This window comes from Nomascus leucogenys, chromosome 2 (genome assembly GCF_006542625.1).
Source record: "Nomascus leucogenys isolate Asia chromosome 2, Asia_NLE_v1, whole genome shotgun sequence".
NCBI classification, from domain to species: Eukaryota; Metazoa; Chordata; class Mammalia; order Primates; family Hylobatidae; genus Nomascus; species Nomascus leucogenys.
The window spans coordinates 102,641,325-102,658,159 of record NC_044382.1 but is presented as its reverse complement, the minus strand read 5'-3'; the positions used below and the strand labels follow the sequence as shown (position 1 = coordinate 102,658,159).

General features: G+C 38.3%; 1 protein-coding gene and 1 long non-coding RNA gene across 4 annotated transcripts in view; one reads left to right on the top strand and one right to left on the bottom strand.

Moving 5' to 3' along the window:
• Positions 1-343: 343 nt before the first annotated feature.
• LOC115836325 lies at positions 344-3,534 on the bottom strand. Its single transcript, XR_004031293.1, has 3 exons — positions 3,486-3,534; positions 1,498-1,609; positions 344-403 (listed from the first exon to the last, which is right to left on the bottom strand). It is a non-coding gene; the product is annotated as an uncharacterized LOC115836325 (long non-coding RNA).
• A 19-nt stretch (positions 3,535-3,553) lies between these two features.
• FAM172A (family with sequence similarity 172 member A) overlaps positions 3,554-16,835 on the top strand; it is a 481,319-nt gene continuing 468,037 nt past the window's right edge. For all 3 annotated transcript variants that reach the window (XM_030816846.1, XM_012505467.2, XM_030816852.1), the window contains exon 1: positions 3,554-3,714. The gene's annotated coding sequence lies outside the window, so the exon portion shown is untranslated. The remainder of the gene's footprint in view (positions 3,715-16,835) is intronic.

Genomic DNA, 16,835 nt, shown 5'->3' with positions numbered 1-16,835 from the left:
GTATGTTTTGAACATTGATATGTTATCTTTTCACATTTTAAAAAAATTCCAGGCATAATGAAAAGGGTGTTCTTGGGTCTAACTCAGCTTTGTGTCCCCAGCATCTAGATGGAAAGTACAAGTGATAGGGGGTTGATTTCAAGTAATAATCATTTTGTTGGAGGGGTCATTAGAAATTATTTGGTTATATGATCCTACTTTTTGGACTTTGACTATAAACTGAATCTAGAAGGCAGAACTTGTAATTACTATGCCACACTTCACACATACTGTCTTAGTCCATTTTCTGCTGCTGTAAGAATACCACACGCTGGGTAATTTATAAACAAAGAGATTCATTTGGCTTACAGTTCTGGAGGCTGGGGAAGTCCAAGATCCAGAGGCTGCATCTCGTGAAGGTCATCTTGTGGCAGAAAACATCACATGGAGAGAGAGGGTGAGACAGGGGAGTGAGAGTGCACAAGACAGAGAGAAAATGGGCACCAAATTTATCCTTTTATCAGGAGCCCACTCCCACGATAACTAACCCACTCCCACAATAACGGCATTTATCCTTTTATGAGGGCACAGCCCTTATCGCCTAAATCACCTCTTTAAGGCTTCACTTCTTAATATTATTACAATGGCAATTACGTTTCCAGTGCATGAATTTTTAGAGAACACATTCAAACCACAGCACATACCTGCTTGGGCTTGAGCAAGGGCAGCAATGTTACTTGATTCTCCAAATTTAAGTCAGAATCCAGACCTCATTCTAATAGAGTTGGTTAGTTTGGACAGAGCTTTCCCCTTAGCATCTAATTAAGAATATTTTCCTTAATCGATTTTCTTGAGCTGCTAAAATGTTGGCACTGAGTCCTAGTCATGATAAGTAGGTTTAAATTTTATTTTTAACTTAAATGAACAACATGTAGTCTTGATAGTATTTTTGGAGGTGTCTGTCTGCTGTATGTCACTGAAATCACTTGATGTGAAGGGTGAGAGTAGATTGATAAAAAGATAGATGCCCAAGGAAGTGGTCTGGGAATAGGATGAGGATATGCAAAATATGGTATAGGGACATTTCTTTGATCATTCTAGTGATCAAAGATGGACCAGCTGTTAGCCAGGAGGGAACAAATCAACAAATCTCCTTTCCTTTTTCCTTATCTTAGTAGGATTTTGAAGTGCAAGAGAAGAGAGGTGGGGAGAGAAACTGAAGTTTCTGGCTTCCCTAGAGATGTATAAATTAAAACTATAAATAAACTAACTTGTACAGTTTAGATGACTATGGTTAAAATGAGGGGAAATTTTTGTACTATATTGTGTAGTCATCATTGTAATGGTTTCTGCTAAGCTATACATGGGCTGTTGTAATTCTAACAAAACATCTAAGCCCACACACAAGTTTTGTTGCTTTCCCTCATTTCTCCTCACAGATTTGCAGAAGATATTTTTGTGGTCAGCTGAGGCAGGAGTTTACCATTTAGGGTAGAGTAAGGAGAGAAAAGGACTCACTCTGTTTCAGCACATAACCTCCTCTTTCTTGATTTTGACATCGTAGGCAGGATTGGACTTGAAAGGATATTTATTCTTCGGCTGTTGTCATACAGCATATTAGTTTCTTTTGCTGAAAAACAAATCACTCCAAAATTTACTGGCTTAAAGTAACAAGAATCATTTTCATTACCTCTAATTGTTTTTGTGGGTCAGGAATTCAGAACTGGGCACAATGGGGATGGCTCGTCTCTGCTTTATGAAATTTTGGACCCCAGCTGAAAGACTCAATGATAGGAACAATCTGAAGGCTCATTAATTCCCATGTAAGTCCAGCTGGATTGTAGGCTGAAGCACCCATATGTTTGTTCAATAGTTTACTACTGAACAAAGTACATTCCCCTAACCCTTGAGTGGGCCTCTATCCTGGAAATATTGAAAGGTCATGTCACTCATCTTTTGACCAATCTCCATATTTTATGTAAACATTGGCATATTCTCTTAATGGAATTTTACTCTTTTTATTCAATTTTCACTAGTTTTCTCACTTACGTTCTATTTCTGTTTCAGGATCCCACATTAAAGTTGGTCTCTTTAGGCTCCTCTTGGCTCAGACAGTTTCTCAGACTTTCCTTGTTTTTCATGACTTTTAACTGTTTGGAGTAGTACTGGTCAGGTATTTTGTCTGATGTTTTTCTCATGGTTAAACTGGGATTATACATTTTTGGGAGCCTTATCTTTTTAATATAATCTGTCACTGTTGCAAAAGTCCACCAAAATAAAAATGTTTCCCTCCTCTGTTCAACAATCCTTCAGTTTCCCCAATTGTCTGCAGCAGAAAATCAAATTACTCAGCATGACATAGAAAGCTTTTCAGAATCTGGCTGTTGCCTTCCTCTTCAGTATAAAGTGTCACTCTACAAACCATTTGAGTTCTTTCCAGAAATGAAGCCCTAACAGTCTTGCAATGCCCGAGATTCATCCAGGTACTCAGTTCTGGCTAACTCCAGTGGATTCCCTCACCTTTTACTGCTCCTTATCTCCCACCACTTACTTACACCACTTTCTTCTTGTCCTATACACTTTTCTAAATTTCCCCAATCTAGTATTTACCACTGTGATCATTCAGTCATTCAATAAATATTTATCGTTTACTTCGTGGACAGGCACTGTTGTATGGTTGAGGATACATTAAAAAGACAAGATAATGTCACTACCATCCATGAGTTTACATTTTAGGGGGGCAGGGTACATTTGCAAATAAATAAATGAATAGCATTCTACTTTTATGAAGGAAACAAGAAGGGAGTGGAGATTAAGAAGTACAAACAGTGTGGAAGTGAAGTATACTTTAGAGAGTCTGGGATCTCCTCTTGGAAGAACATACTGTTGGTTTACTTGTCAGCCACCAGACTTTCCTTCTCTTTAGCTGCCTCAGAGGAGAGGATGTCTAACTCAGCTTTGTTACCCCAGCGTCTAGTTTAGCCTAATTCATTAACAGTTTTGGACTAAATAAATGCGCTGAGAGTACTATCTAAAAATTAAAAATCAGTTGCTCCCATCCCTTTCCCCAGATTTATCCTTGAAATACCTTTCAAACCTGTTTCTGGAAAAACCATTAATATCCGTAAGATTCCCATTTGAGTCAAGTATGATAACGAGAAAACTTTTGTCATTAGGATGCCAGTATTAACTTCCTGTTTCACATGTCATAATTCAAAGATAAATTTAATCTTCCGAATCTAGACCTCCCGGTTTTTCTGAAGTTGAATGGACAGGGTAAAATCTGACACACTCTGAGTAGGGGTGTGGGGAACTGGCTGTAAGGACGTCCTCAGAATGGTTAAAATTCCGCGGGGAAAACGAGGCTTTAGAGTGGCTTCGTCCTCTACGACTACCCAGGCAGCCTTCACAAGGAAGGGCGACCAGAGTCTGCCAGCGCATAAGAGAACGACACTTAATTCACGCGGGCCTCTTTCTCCAGTCCACCTAGTACCACAGAAACCTACCCGGGGCCCACGCTCCGCCCGTTTCCGGGTTGTCGCCGCCGCTGCCGTCGCGTGCGTAATGACGTATCAGTCTCCTGCAGACCCCGGAAGTGCAACTCGAACTTGGTCGGGGCGCGGATCCTGAGAGGGAAAGTCATAACAACCGCACGAGGGAGTTCGACTGGCGAACTGGAAGGCCACGCCTCCTCCCGCCTGCCCCCTCAGCCCTGTAGCTGGGGGCAGAGCTCAGGTAGGACTGCCGTTTGCGGGGATGTGAGCTCCGGGGGCAGGCCCGGGTCGAAATCCGTGGAGGGGGCTGGCCTGGGTCGGTCTGAGGCGGGGGTCGCTGGCCCTGGGGACCGAAGCTGTCTGGAACCACGCTGCATTCCCTGCGGACGCCTCTGACTTGTGTCTGGGCCCCCGCTGATGGGCAGGTCCCATGTTCCATTTCCACCCTCTAGGGGGGAGCGACGCGTGTGTTCCCTGGATGACTTTCCTTATATCGGGGCGTACGGGCTTCTGGGAGTCCCTGGAGACAGAGTAATGGGCCCTCCTCCGCTTTCTTGCGAGTGGAGGTATTGTGGTTGTTGTATTAATTTTTTTTTCTACAGAAAGTATTATTAACTGCCAGCGCTTTACCAGAAGTCATTCACTACAGAGGGATTAAAGTGCAGTTATAAAATGCTCTCAAAACTTGTAACATGCATGGGTGCGGGTGGGACGTTTCTCTGGGATGCAGTATGAATTAAGTGTTGAATACTTTTGACTTTGAAATAAAGTAAGTATGTTTTGGAAGCAGTCTTCTCTTTCCCTCATCCAGGTGTTTAACAGGTGTTTACTTACAGTGCTCCAGGGTCTATATCTGTTGGGCCAAGAAACTCGTTATTTGTGTATGGATATACTGTATTTAATGACATGCAATGTTGTTGCATTTGTCCATTTCTCCCAAATCCTCAAAAAAGCTGTAGAGGGAAAAATTCTCTGGTTTTTGTCTGCAAGTGCGTTGTATATTTATCAAAATATCAATGCGATTTTTTAATGTAGTACATAGAGAAAGGCTGAGCACGGTGGCTCACACCTGTAATCCTAGCATTTTGGGAGGCCGAGGCGGATGGATTGCCTGAGCTCTGGAGTTCGAGACCAGCCTGGGCAACACGGTGAACCCTGTCTCTACTAAAATACAAAAAAATTAGCCGGGTGTGGTGGCGTGCGCCTGTATTCCCAGCTACTCTGGAGGCTGAGGCAGGAGAATTGCTTGAACCGGTGAGGCGGAGGTTGCAGTGAGCCGACATCATGCCACTGCACTCCAGCCTGGGTGACAGAGCGAGACTCCGTCTCCAGAAAAAAAAAAAAAAAAAGAGGTATAGAGAAAAATAAAGCAAATTAAGGGGAAAGAGAATGATAGAGGATGCTATTTTAGATAGGGTGGTAAACTCAGCCTCTCTGATAAGGGAACACTTGAGTGGAGATCTGAATGAAATGAGGGAGTGAGCTCCCCAAGTATTGAGGAATGAGTTGGCCTAGTACAAAGGCACTGAGACAGGAGCGTGTTTGATATATTTTGGAATAGCAAGGATGTAGGCCTGGAGGCAGCAGTACTTAACAATCTCAAGAATGAATATTTATTCTGTGATTTGGTGGCATGAAGGATTTTATTTATTTATAGTTTATTTTTCTCAGCTTTCCCAGACAGACCTCAGTGAGGAGAATCTGGTGTCTGTAGATATGTAGAGATGTTTCTGTGCTCTTCATTGAGCTCTAACAAAAGTAAGCACTATTTACTCAGTTGTATACAACTTGTACTGTCTGTTTTTAGAGTCAGATTGGGTTTGCACAGTAGTCATTGGTAACTAAGTGTGGAGTATGTCCCTGTACTATGCCAACTTTATTTTTCACTCAGAAGTTTTTCATCATCCCCAACTGAAACTTCATACCTATTAAACACTCACACCTCGTTTTCTGTTACCTTCAGCCCCTGACAACTGCCTCTATGAATATGACTACTCTAGGTACCTCATATAAGTGGAATCATGCACTATTTGACCTTTTGTGACTGGCTTATTTCACTTAGTATAATGTCTCCAGGGTTCATCCATGTTGTAGCATGTGTCAGAATGTTCTTTTTAAGGTGAAATACAATTATCCATTTTGCGCATATGCTGTTAATACATTTTGTTTATCCATTCATTCATCCATGGATGCTTGGGTTGTTTCCATCCTTTGGTTATTGTGAATAATGCTGCTATGAACATGAGTGCAAATATCTGTTCAACTCTCTGCTTTCATTTCTTTTCAATATCTCTCCAGAAGGGAAATTGCTAGATCACATGGAAATTTTATGTGTATATATATCTATATGTATACTTTTTTTTCGAGAAATTGACACACTCTTTTCCACAGCAGCCACCTCATTTTACATTCCCACCAGCAATGCAAAGGAGTCCAATTTCTCCACATCCTCACCAACATTTCTCCACATCCTTGCCAAACACATTTTTTGTTTTTTTGATAATAGCGATCCTGATGGGTGTAAAGTAGTATCTCTCTGTGGTTTTAATTTGCACTTCCCTAATGATTGGTGATGTTAAGCATCTTTTCATGTCCTTTTTGGAGTTCTATGAATTTATTTTTGGAGTTCTATGAATTTATTTTTGGAATTCTATGAATTTATTTTAAGATATGATTTAATAAAAATTTTTGGAGATTTATTTGGTGGAGTTTTTAAGGGTTAAGAAGGCAGCCACCATGACTTTTATTGCATTTTAACTCTTTAATTCTATAATTGTAAAAACTCTCAATGTGTCTGTTGACCAGGTATCTGTAGTAACTCCTAACTTAGAAATAAAAAAAAACAAAAAACATACGCCATCTTCTGTAATAAGAAATGAACCTTTTGGTTCAAATCGCCATGAAAACAGTTCAGAAAGCCAAAGAGTATCCTGGCCTGTTTTGATTTTTTTTTCTATTTAATTAGAAAAAAAGGAGCATATTAAATGGCTGACTGTGCCTGTGTAGTAGATGTCTTTCGTTTTGTAGCTGAGAAGAGCAGGGACCAGAAGAGCCAAACAGGATGAAGAAACAGAAAAGATGTGTTCTGGTTCCTGCCGAGAAGAGCAGGGAGCAGAAGAGCCAAAAAATGATGAAGAAACAGAAAAGATGTGTTAGATATCAGTGTAGCAGTTTGATTTCACTAGATGGAGAGTAGCAAAGATCAGTAATAGTGATGGATCATGAGCCCCAGAACTGACAGCAGAGGAGAGGGGATCCAGCATCAAAGTGAAAAAAAGTAATATAGTTTTACAGATTGGCATGGGATGGAGGGTAGAATGAGGGAGTGCAAATCGCCAGCTTCATCTCAGTATGTGGTTCTGAATTGAGACAGTTGGCCCTGAGTAATCCAGTAAGATCTACTGTATATCAAATAATGTATGTTAGTCCATATAGCTCAACAGTGAGTGTTTGGAAGATGTGCACTGTATACAGTTCTATAGGAATAAGCGAAGTTGTTCAGATCATGTGCCACATAATTTCTACTCATAATGAGTTCAATTGAGTAATTTGAGTGTATAATTTAACAATGTCCAAAACTGTAAAAAATTTTTAAAATATAATCTGTTAAGAAGGAAGGGCATTTTTAAAAATCCAGAATGTCCAATTGCCTGTAAGTTCAAGGTAATGACATCTTTTTTTTTTTTAACTATTGAATGTTTTGTACACTGTCATAATTTATTAGGTACTCTTGGGGGTGCTACATTGAGCTATTTCAGTTATAAAGCTCGTTTAAATCAGTTACTTTGCTTTAGTTTAATGAATGAAAAATTGTATCACAATTTTACTTATAACTCCTTGGCAAATTAAAATTAATTTACTACAGATGAGATGGCAGATGACTGACTTACTCAAGGTTTCACAGCTAAATTACAGAGAAATTAGAGACAGAAGTGCTATGCTGCTTTCTCTAATATTGTTTGTTGTCTCCATTTGGAGGAAATGATCTCTTTTGTAATATACATAATTGAGATAATTTTTGCTTCAGAGTAAATAACACCGTGAAGACCATCAAAGCAAAGCATTACTATATATTTCCATTTCTTCATATCAGATTATTTATTTTTTACTTGGAAATTGCTAAGAGAGTAGATTTTATTTCATTTTTAAACTTTTATTCCTTTCCAACTTTTATTTTAGTTCGGGGGTACATGTGCAGTGACCCGATAGGTAGTTTTTCAATTCTCATCCTCTTCCCAACCTCCACCCTGAAGTAGACCCCATTGTGTAGTTTCCTTCTTTGTCCATATATACTTAATGTTTAGCTCTCATGTATAAGTGAGAACATGTGGTATTTTTTTTTTCCTGCATTGATTCACATAGGATAATGTGAAGCTCCATCCATGTTGCTGTAAAGGACATGATTTTATTCTTTTTTATGGCTGTGTGGTGTTCAATGGTGTATATGTGCCACATTTTCTTTGTTCAGTCCACTGTTGATGGGTATGTAGGTTGATTCCATGTCTTTGCTTTTTTGAATAGTGCTGCGATGAACATATGAGTACATGTTGTCTTTTTATTAGAATGATTTATATTCCTTTGGGTATGTACCCAGGAGTTCTTTCTGTTTTAGGTTCTTTAGAAATTTCCAAACTGCTTTCCACAGTGGCTGAAATTTACATTCCCCCCACCACTGTATAAGCATTCACCTTTCTCCACAACCTCATCAGCAGCTGTTATTTTTTGACTTTTTAATAATAGCCATTCCAACTGTTGTGAAATGGTTCTTATTTTGGTTTTGATTTGCGTTTCTCTAAAGCTCAGTGATGTTGAGCATTTTTTCATATGCTTGTTGTCCATGTGTATATCTTGTTTTGAGAATTGTCTGTTCATGTCCTTTGCCCATTTTTTTATGGGTTTTTTTTTGCTTGTTAATTTGTTTAAGTTCTTTATAGATCCTGGCTATGGGACCTTTGTAGGATGCATAGTTTGCAAATTTTTTCTCCCATTCTGTAGGTTGTCTGTTTACTGTGTTGATAGTTTCTTTTGCTGTGTAGAGGCTCTTTAGTTTAATTAGGTCTTTCTTTTTAATTTTTGTTTTTGTTGCAGTTGCTTTTGGAGTCTTCGTATGAAATCTTTGCCAGGGCCTAGATTCAGAATGGTATTGCCTAGATTTTCTTTTAGAGTTTTTATAGTTCTAGGCTTTACATATAAGTCTTTAATCCATCTTGAATGGATTTTTGTGTATGGTAAAAGGAAAGGGTTCAGTTTCAATCTCCTGCATATGGCTAGGCAGTTATCCCAGCACTCTTTATTGAATAGGGAGTCCTTTTCCCATTGCTTATTTTCGACTTTGTTAAAGATCAGATGGTTTTAGATGTGTGACTTTATTTCTGGGTTCTCTATTCTGTTCCATTGTTTTATGTGTCTGTTTTTTTTTTTTTTTTTTTTTTTTCCAGTACCACACTGTTTTGGTTACTGTAGCCTGGTAGTATAGTTTGAAGTCAGATAGTGGGATGCCTCTGGCGTTTTTCTTTTTGCTTAGGATTGTTTTGGGTATTCAGGCTGTTTTTCAGTTCCATATGAATGTTAGATATTTTTTCTAGTTCTATGAAAAATGTCATTGGTAGCTTGATAGGAGTAGCATTGAATCTGTAAATTGCTTTGAGCAGCATGGCCATTTTAATAATATTGATTCTTCCTATCCATGAGTAAGGAGTATCTTTCCATTTGTGTTGTTTCTGATTTCTTCAGCAACATTTTGTAATTCTCATTGTAGAGCTCTTTCACCTCCCTGTTGAGCTGTATGCCTAGGTATTTTCTTTCTTTTGTGGCTATTGTGAATGGGATTGCATTCTTGATTTGGCTCTCAGCTTGGATGTTATTGCTGAAATGCTACTGATTTTTTTTGACATTGATTTTGTATCCTGAAACTTTGCAGAAGTTGTTCATCAGATCTAGGAACCATTGGGTAGAGAGTAAGGGGCTTTATAAGTATAGAATCATATCATCTGTGAACAGAGATAGTATGACTTCCTTTTAATTTGGATGCCTTTCATTTGTTTCTTTTGCCTAATTGCTTTGGCTGAAATTTCCAGTACTATGTTGAATAGTTGTGGTGAGAGTGGGCATGCTTGTCTTGTTCCGGTTTTCAAGGGAAATGTCTCTAGCTTTTGCCTATTTAGTATGATGTTTGCTGTGGGTTTGTCATAACTGGCTCTTTTTATTTAAGGTATGTTCCTTCAATGTCTAGTTTGTTGAAAATTTTTAACACGAAGTGATGTTAAATTTTATCAAAAGCCTTTTCTACATCTATTGAGATGATCATACAGTTTTTGTTTTTAGTTTTGTTTGTGTGTTGAATCACATTTACTGATTTACATATGTTGACCCAACCTTTATAACAAGAATAAAGCCATCTTGATCATGGTAGATTAGGTTTTTGATGTGCTGCTGGTTTTGGTGTGCTAGTGTTTGTTGAGGATTTTTACGTCTATATTCATCAGGGATACTGGCCTAAAGTTTTCTTTTTTCGTTGTGTTTCTACAAAGTTATGATATCAGAATGATGCTAGCTTCATAGAATGATTTGACAAGGAGTCCCTTCTCATTTTTTGGAATAGTTTAGTAGGGTTGGTTTCAGCTCTTCTTTATATGTCGGGTAGAATTTGTCTGTCAATCTATCTTTTCCAGGGCTTCTTGTGGGTGTAGGCTTTTTATTACTGAATCAATTTTGAAATTCACTATTGGTCTGTTCAGGCTTTCAATTTCCTTCTGATTCAATCTTGGGAGGTTGTATGTTTTGAGAAACTTATCCATTTTCTCTAAGATTTCTAGTTTGTGTAGGTAGAGGTGTTCATAATAGTCTCTGAGAGTTTTTTTTTTTAATTTCTGTGGGGTCAGTTGTAATGTTCACTTTGTCATTTCTGATTGTGTTTATTTGGACTTCTTTCCTTTTTTCTTTATTTGTCTAGCTAGTGGTCTGTCAATCTTATTTATTCTTTCAGAGAACCACATTTTGGTTTCATTGACCTTTTGTATAGTTTTTCATGTCTTAATTTTGTTCAGTTCAGCTCTGATTTTGGTTTTTTCTTCTGCTAGCTTTGGGGTTAGTTTACTTTTGTTTTTCTCGGTTGCTCTAGGTGTGATTTTAGGTTGTTAATTTGAGATCTTTCTAACTACTTGATGTAGGTGTTTAGTGCTATAAACTTTCCTTTGAAGACTGCTTTAGCTCTGTCTCAGAGAATCTGGTATGTCATTTCTTTGTTTTCATTAGTTTCAAAAAATTTCTTGAATTCTGTCTTAATTTCACTGTTTACCCAAAGTCATTCAGGAACAGATTGTTTAATTTCCACATAATTATGTGATTTTGAGAGATCTATTCTTGTACTGTGGTTGAGAGTGTGGTATAATTTCAGTTCTTTTTTTTTGAATCTGTTGAGAATTCCTTTATGGCTGAGTGTGTGGTCAATATTACAGTATGTGTCATGTGCAGATAAGAAGAATGTATGTTCTGTTGTAGTTGAGTGGAGTGTTCTGTAGATATCTGTTAGGGCCATTTGGTCAAATGTCAAGTTTAGGTCCTGAATATCTTTGTTAGTTTTGCGCCTTGATGGTCTGTCTAGTACTGTCAGTGGTGTCGAGGTGAGGTCTTCCACTATTATTATGTGGTTATCTAAGTCTCTTTGTAGGTCTCTAAGAACTTATTTTATGAATCTGGGTGCTCCAGTGTTGGATCCATGTATATTTAGGGTAGTTAAAGTTTTCATGTTAAATTGAACCCTTTCTCATTATTTAATGCCCTTCTTAGTCCTTTTTGATTATTGTTGCTTTCAAGTCTGTTTTGTCTCAAATTAAAAGAGCAATCTGTCTCTTTTTTGTTTTCTGTTTGCTTGATAGATTTTTCTCTATCCCTTACTCTGAGTCTGTGGGTGTCATTGCATGTGAGAGGGATCTGTCGAAGATAGTATGTAGTTAGGTCTTGTTTCTTTATTCAAATTGCCACTCTGTGTCTTTTAAGTGGTGTAGTTAGTCCATTTACATTCAGAGTCAGTATTGATATGTGAAAATTTGATCCTGTTATGCTGTTAGCTGCTTGTTATGTAGACTTAATTGTGTAGTTGCTTTATGGTGTCAATGGTTTGTGTACTTAAGTGTGTTTGTTTTTGTGGTGGCCAGTAATGGCCTTTCATTTTCATATTTAGTGCTTCCATAAGGACCTCTTATAAGGCAGGTCTGGTGGTAGTGAATTCCCTTAGTATTTGCTTATCTGAAAAGGATTTTATTTCTCTTTTACTTATGAAGCATAGTTTGGCTGGATATGAAATTCTTGGTTAGAATTTCCTTTCTTTAAGGATGCTGAATAAAGGTCCCCAATCTTTTCTGGCTTGTAGGGTTTCTGCTGAAAGGTCAGCTGTTAGCCTGATGGGGTTCCCTTTGTAGGTGACCCCTCCCTTCTTTTTAGCTCCCTTTAAGATTTTTTCTTTCACTTTGACCATGGAGAATCTGATGACTATTTGTCTTCAGCATGGTTGTCTTGAATAGCATCTTACAGGGGTTCTCTGCAGTTTCTGAATTTGAATGTCTACCTCCCCAGTGACGTTAGGGAAATTTTCATAATTTTTAATTATGTTTTCTAAGTTGCTTTCTCATGTCTTTCTCTTTCAGGGATGCCAATGTGTCATATGTTTGGCCTGTTTACATAATCCCATATTTTTTGGAGATTTTGTTCATTCTTTTTATTCGTTTGCCTTTATTTTTGTCTGATTGAGTTCATTCGAAGAATTGGTCTTTGAACTTTGAGATTCTTTCCTCAGTTTTGTCTATTCTTTTCTCAGCACTTCTGATTGTATTATGAAATTCTTTTAGTTTTTCAGCTCTATCAGATCAGTTTGGTTTCTTCTTAAAATGACTATTTCATCTTTAAGTTCTTGTATTGTTTTATTCGATTCCTTAGATTCCTTGGATTGGGTTTCAGCTTTCTCCTGAATCTTGATGATTCTCCTTGCCATCCAGATTCTGAATTCTATGTCTATAATTTCAGCCTGGTTAAGAACCATTCTTAGGCAGGTGGTGCAGTCATTTGGAGGTAGGAAGACACTCCGACTTTTTTTTTTTTACTTTGGAATTATTGATATTATTTCCTATGATATAACATAGTTAAAGCTAATTTTCAGGAGGAAAGTTTCATTTTGTAATTATTCATTATTTACACTATGATGGGGAGGGCTTTAGTATTCTTTTTTTTTCCTGGTTATTCCTTTTTTAAAAAAATTATTTTAGGTTTGGGGATACGTGTGTAGGTTTGTTACATAGATAACATGTGTCATAGGGTTTGTTGTACATATTATTACATCACCCAGGTATTAAGCTCAGTACCCAATAGTCATCTTTTCTGCTAATTGCCCTCCTCCTCACCTCCCTCTCTTAAGTAGACCCATGTCTGTTGTTCCTTTCTTTATGTTCATGAGTTCTCATCATGTGGCTCCCACATATAAGTGAGAACATGTAGTATTTGTTTTTCAGTTACTGTGTTAGTTTGCTAAGGATGATAGCCTCCAGCTTCATCCACGTTCCTGCAGAAGACATGATCTCATTTTTTTATGGCTGCGTAATATTCCATGGTGTGTAGGTACCACATTTGCTTTATCCAGTCTGTCATTGATGGGCATTTAGGTTGATTCCATGTCTTTACTGTTGTGAACAGTACTGCAGTGAACACTCACTTGCCTGTGTCATTATGGTAGATATTCTTCCTCTGAGTGTATACCCAGTGATGGTATTGCAGCGTCAGATGGTAGCCCTGCTTTTAGTTCTTTGAGGAAACGCTATACTGCTTTCCACAATGGTAGAACAAATTTACACTCCCACCGACAATGTATCAGGGTCTCCACAACTTCGCTGGCATCTGTTATTTTTTGACTTTTTAATAATAGCCATTCTGACTGGTGTGAGATGGTATCTCATTGTGGTTTTGATTTGCAATTCTCTAATGATCAGTGATATTGAGCTTTTTTTCATATGCTTCTTGGCCACATGTATGTCTTTTAAGAAGTATCTGTTCATGTCTTTTGTTTACTTTTTAATGGGGTTGTTTGTTTTTCTCTTACAACGTTGTTTAAGTTCCTTGTAGATGCTGGACTTTCTCCTGAATCTCGATTTTTGCCAACTATGCATCTGACTAAGACAGATTTTTTTCCCATTCTGTAGGTTTTCTGTTTACTCTGCTGATAGTTTCTTTTGCTGTGCAGAAGCTCTTAAGTTTAATTAGATCCCATTTGTCAGTTTTTGCTTTTGTTGCGATTGCTTTTGGTGTCTTTGTCATGAATTCTTTGCCCGTTCCTAGGTCCAGGATGGTATTGCCTAGGTTGTTTTCCAGGGGTTTTATAGTTTTGGGTTTTACATTTAAGTCTTTAATCCATTTGAGTTTATTCTTGTCTATGGTATAAGGAAGGGGTCCAGATTCAATCTTCTGCATATGGCTTGCCAGTTATCTCAGCACCATTTTTTGAACAGGGAGTCTTTTCCCCTTGGCTTGTTTTTGTCCGCTTTGTCAAAGATTAGATGGTCGTAGATGTGTGGCCTTATTTGTGGGCTCTCTATTCTGTTCTATTGGTCTATATGCTTGTTTTTGTACTCGTACTATGCTGTTTTGGTCCCTGTAGCCTTGTAGTATGGTTTGAAGTCAGGTAACATGATACCTCCAGCTTTGTTCTTTTTGCTTAGTATTGTGTTGGCTATTTGAGCTCTTTTTTGGTTCCATAAAAATTTTTAAAATAATTTTTTCTAGTTCTGTGAAGAATGCCTTTGGTAGTTTGATAGAAATAGCATTGCATCTGTAAATTGCTTTCGGCGGTGTAGCCATTTTAATGATATTGATTCTTCGTTTCCACCAGCATGGTATGTTTTTCCATTTATTTGCATGTCATCTCTGATTTCTTTCAGCAGTGTTTTGTAACTCTCATTGTGGAGCTCTTTCACCTCCCTGATTAACTGTATTCCTAGGTATTTGTGTGTGTGTGGCAGTTTTGAATGGGATGGCCATTCTGATTTGGCTCTCAGTTTGGTTGTTGTTGGTCTGTAGGAATGCTAGTGATTTTTGTACATTGATTTTGTATCCTGCAACTTTGCTGAAGTTGTTTATCAGCTGAAAGAGGTTTTGGGCTCAGACTATGGGGTTTTCTAGATATAGAATCATGTCATCTGCAGATAGGTAATTTGACTTCCTGTCTTCCTATTTGGATGTCCTTTATTTCTTCCTCTTGCCTGATTGCTCTGGCTAGGACTTCCAATACTATGTTGAATAGATGTGGTGAGAGGGGGCATCCTTGTGCCGGTTTTCAGGGGAATGCTTCCAGCTTTTGCCCATTCCATATAATGTTGGCTGTGGGTTTCTCATAGATGTCTCTTATTTTGAGGTATGTTCCTTCAATACTTAGTTTATTGAGAATTTTTAACATGATGGGATGATGAATTTTATCAAAAGCCTATTCAGATAATCATATGGCTTTTGTCTTTAGTTCTGTTTATGTGATGAATCACATTTATTGATTTTCGTATGTTGAACCAGCCTTGCATCCTGGGGATGAAGCCTCATTTATCATGGTGGATTAGCTTTTTGATATGCTATTGGATTTGATTTGCACGTATTTTATTGAGGATTTTTGCATCAATGTTCATCAAAGATATTGGCCTGAAGTTTGCTTTTTTTTACTGTTTCTCTGTCAGACTTTAGATCAAGGTGATGCTGGCCCCATAGAATGAGTTGGGGAGAAGTCCTTCCTCCTCAATTTTTTGGAATAGTTTCTGTAGGAATGGTACCAGCTCTTTTTTGTACATCTGGTAGAATTTGGCTGTGTCTCCATCAGGTCCTGGGCTTTTTTTGGTTGGTAGGCTATTTATTAGTGATTCAGTTTTGGAGCTCGTTAATGGTCTGTTCAGGGAGTCTGTGTCTTTCTGGCTCTGTCTTGGGAGGGTGCACGTGTCCAGGAATATATCCATGACACCTAGGTTTTCTAGTTTGTTTGCGTAGAGCTGTTCATAGTAGTTTCTGATGGTTGTTTTTGTTTCTGTGGGGTCAGTAGTAACATTCCCTTAGTAACTGCTAATTGTGTTTATTTGGATCTTCTCTGTTTTATTCTTAATTAGCCTAGCTAGTGGCCTATTTTATTTTTTTCAAAAAATCAACTACTTAATTTGTTGATCTTTTGAATGGTTTTTTGTGTTTTGATTTCCTTCAGTTCAGCTTTAATTTTTGTTATTGCTGGTCTTCTAGATTTGGGGTTGATTTGCTCTTGTTTCTCTCATTCTTTCAGTTGTGAAGTTAGGTTGTTAATTTGGGATGTTTCTAGTTTTTTGATGTGGACATTTAATGCTTTGAATTTCCATTTTAACACTGCTTTAGCCATGTCCCAGTGATTCTGGTATGTTCTATCTTCGTTCTCATTGTTTTCAAGGAACTTCTTGATTTCTGCCTTAATTTGATTATTTACCCAAAAGTCATTTGGGAGCATTTTGTGTAATTTTATGTATTTGTATGATTTTGAGCGATTTTCATTGTGTTGACTTATATTTTTATCGCGCTGTGGTCCAAGAGACACTCTGACTTTTTGAGTTGCCATAGTCCTTCCACCGGTTCTTCATCTTTGTGGCCTGATGTTCCTTTAATCTTTGTTGTTGCTGTCCTTTGGATGGGCCTTTTTGCTTTTATACTCCTTGATGCCTTTGAGGGTTTGACCGTTCTTCAAATTGGTTTCAGTCAGCTGTCTTCATTTCTGGGTGATTTCAGGGGACCAAGGTTCAGCTCAGCACTCCTGGGCTGCATGCTTTAACCCTGAAGGGTTGTGTCCAGGCTCACAGCTTTGTTCTCTGGCCCCTTGAGGTTAAGCACCTGCTGTGCTGGAGGAGCTGAGGTGTTCCCAGTTCACTGGTAGCAACACTCATGGAGGGTGCTGACAAAAGCCCTTCATTAGGCCAGTGGCAGAGGGATCTGTGTTCATGTGTGTGTGTGTACCAGCAGTAGGTCGGGGCAGTGGGGGGGAGGTTGTGAGCATATGCATTCTGGCAAAGCAGTGCGGGGAGGCTGTGGGCAGGTGTGTGCTGATAGGGGCCTGTATTAGTCTGTTTTCATGCTGCTGATAAAGACATACCTGAGACTGGGCAATTTACTAAAGAAAGAGGTTTAATGGTCTTACAGTTACATATGGCTGGGGAGGCCTCACAATAATGGTGGAAGGCAAGGAGGAGCAAGTCATGTCTTCCATGGATGGCAGCAGGCAAAGAGAGAGATTGCGTGGGGAAACTCCCATTTTTAAAACCATCAGATCTTGTGAGACTTATTCACTATCATGAGAACAGCATGGGAAAGACATGCTCCCATGATTCA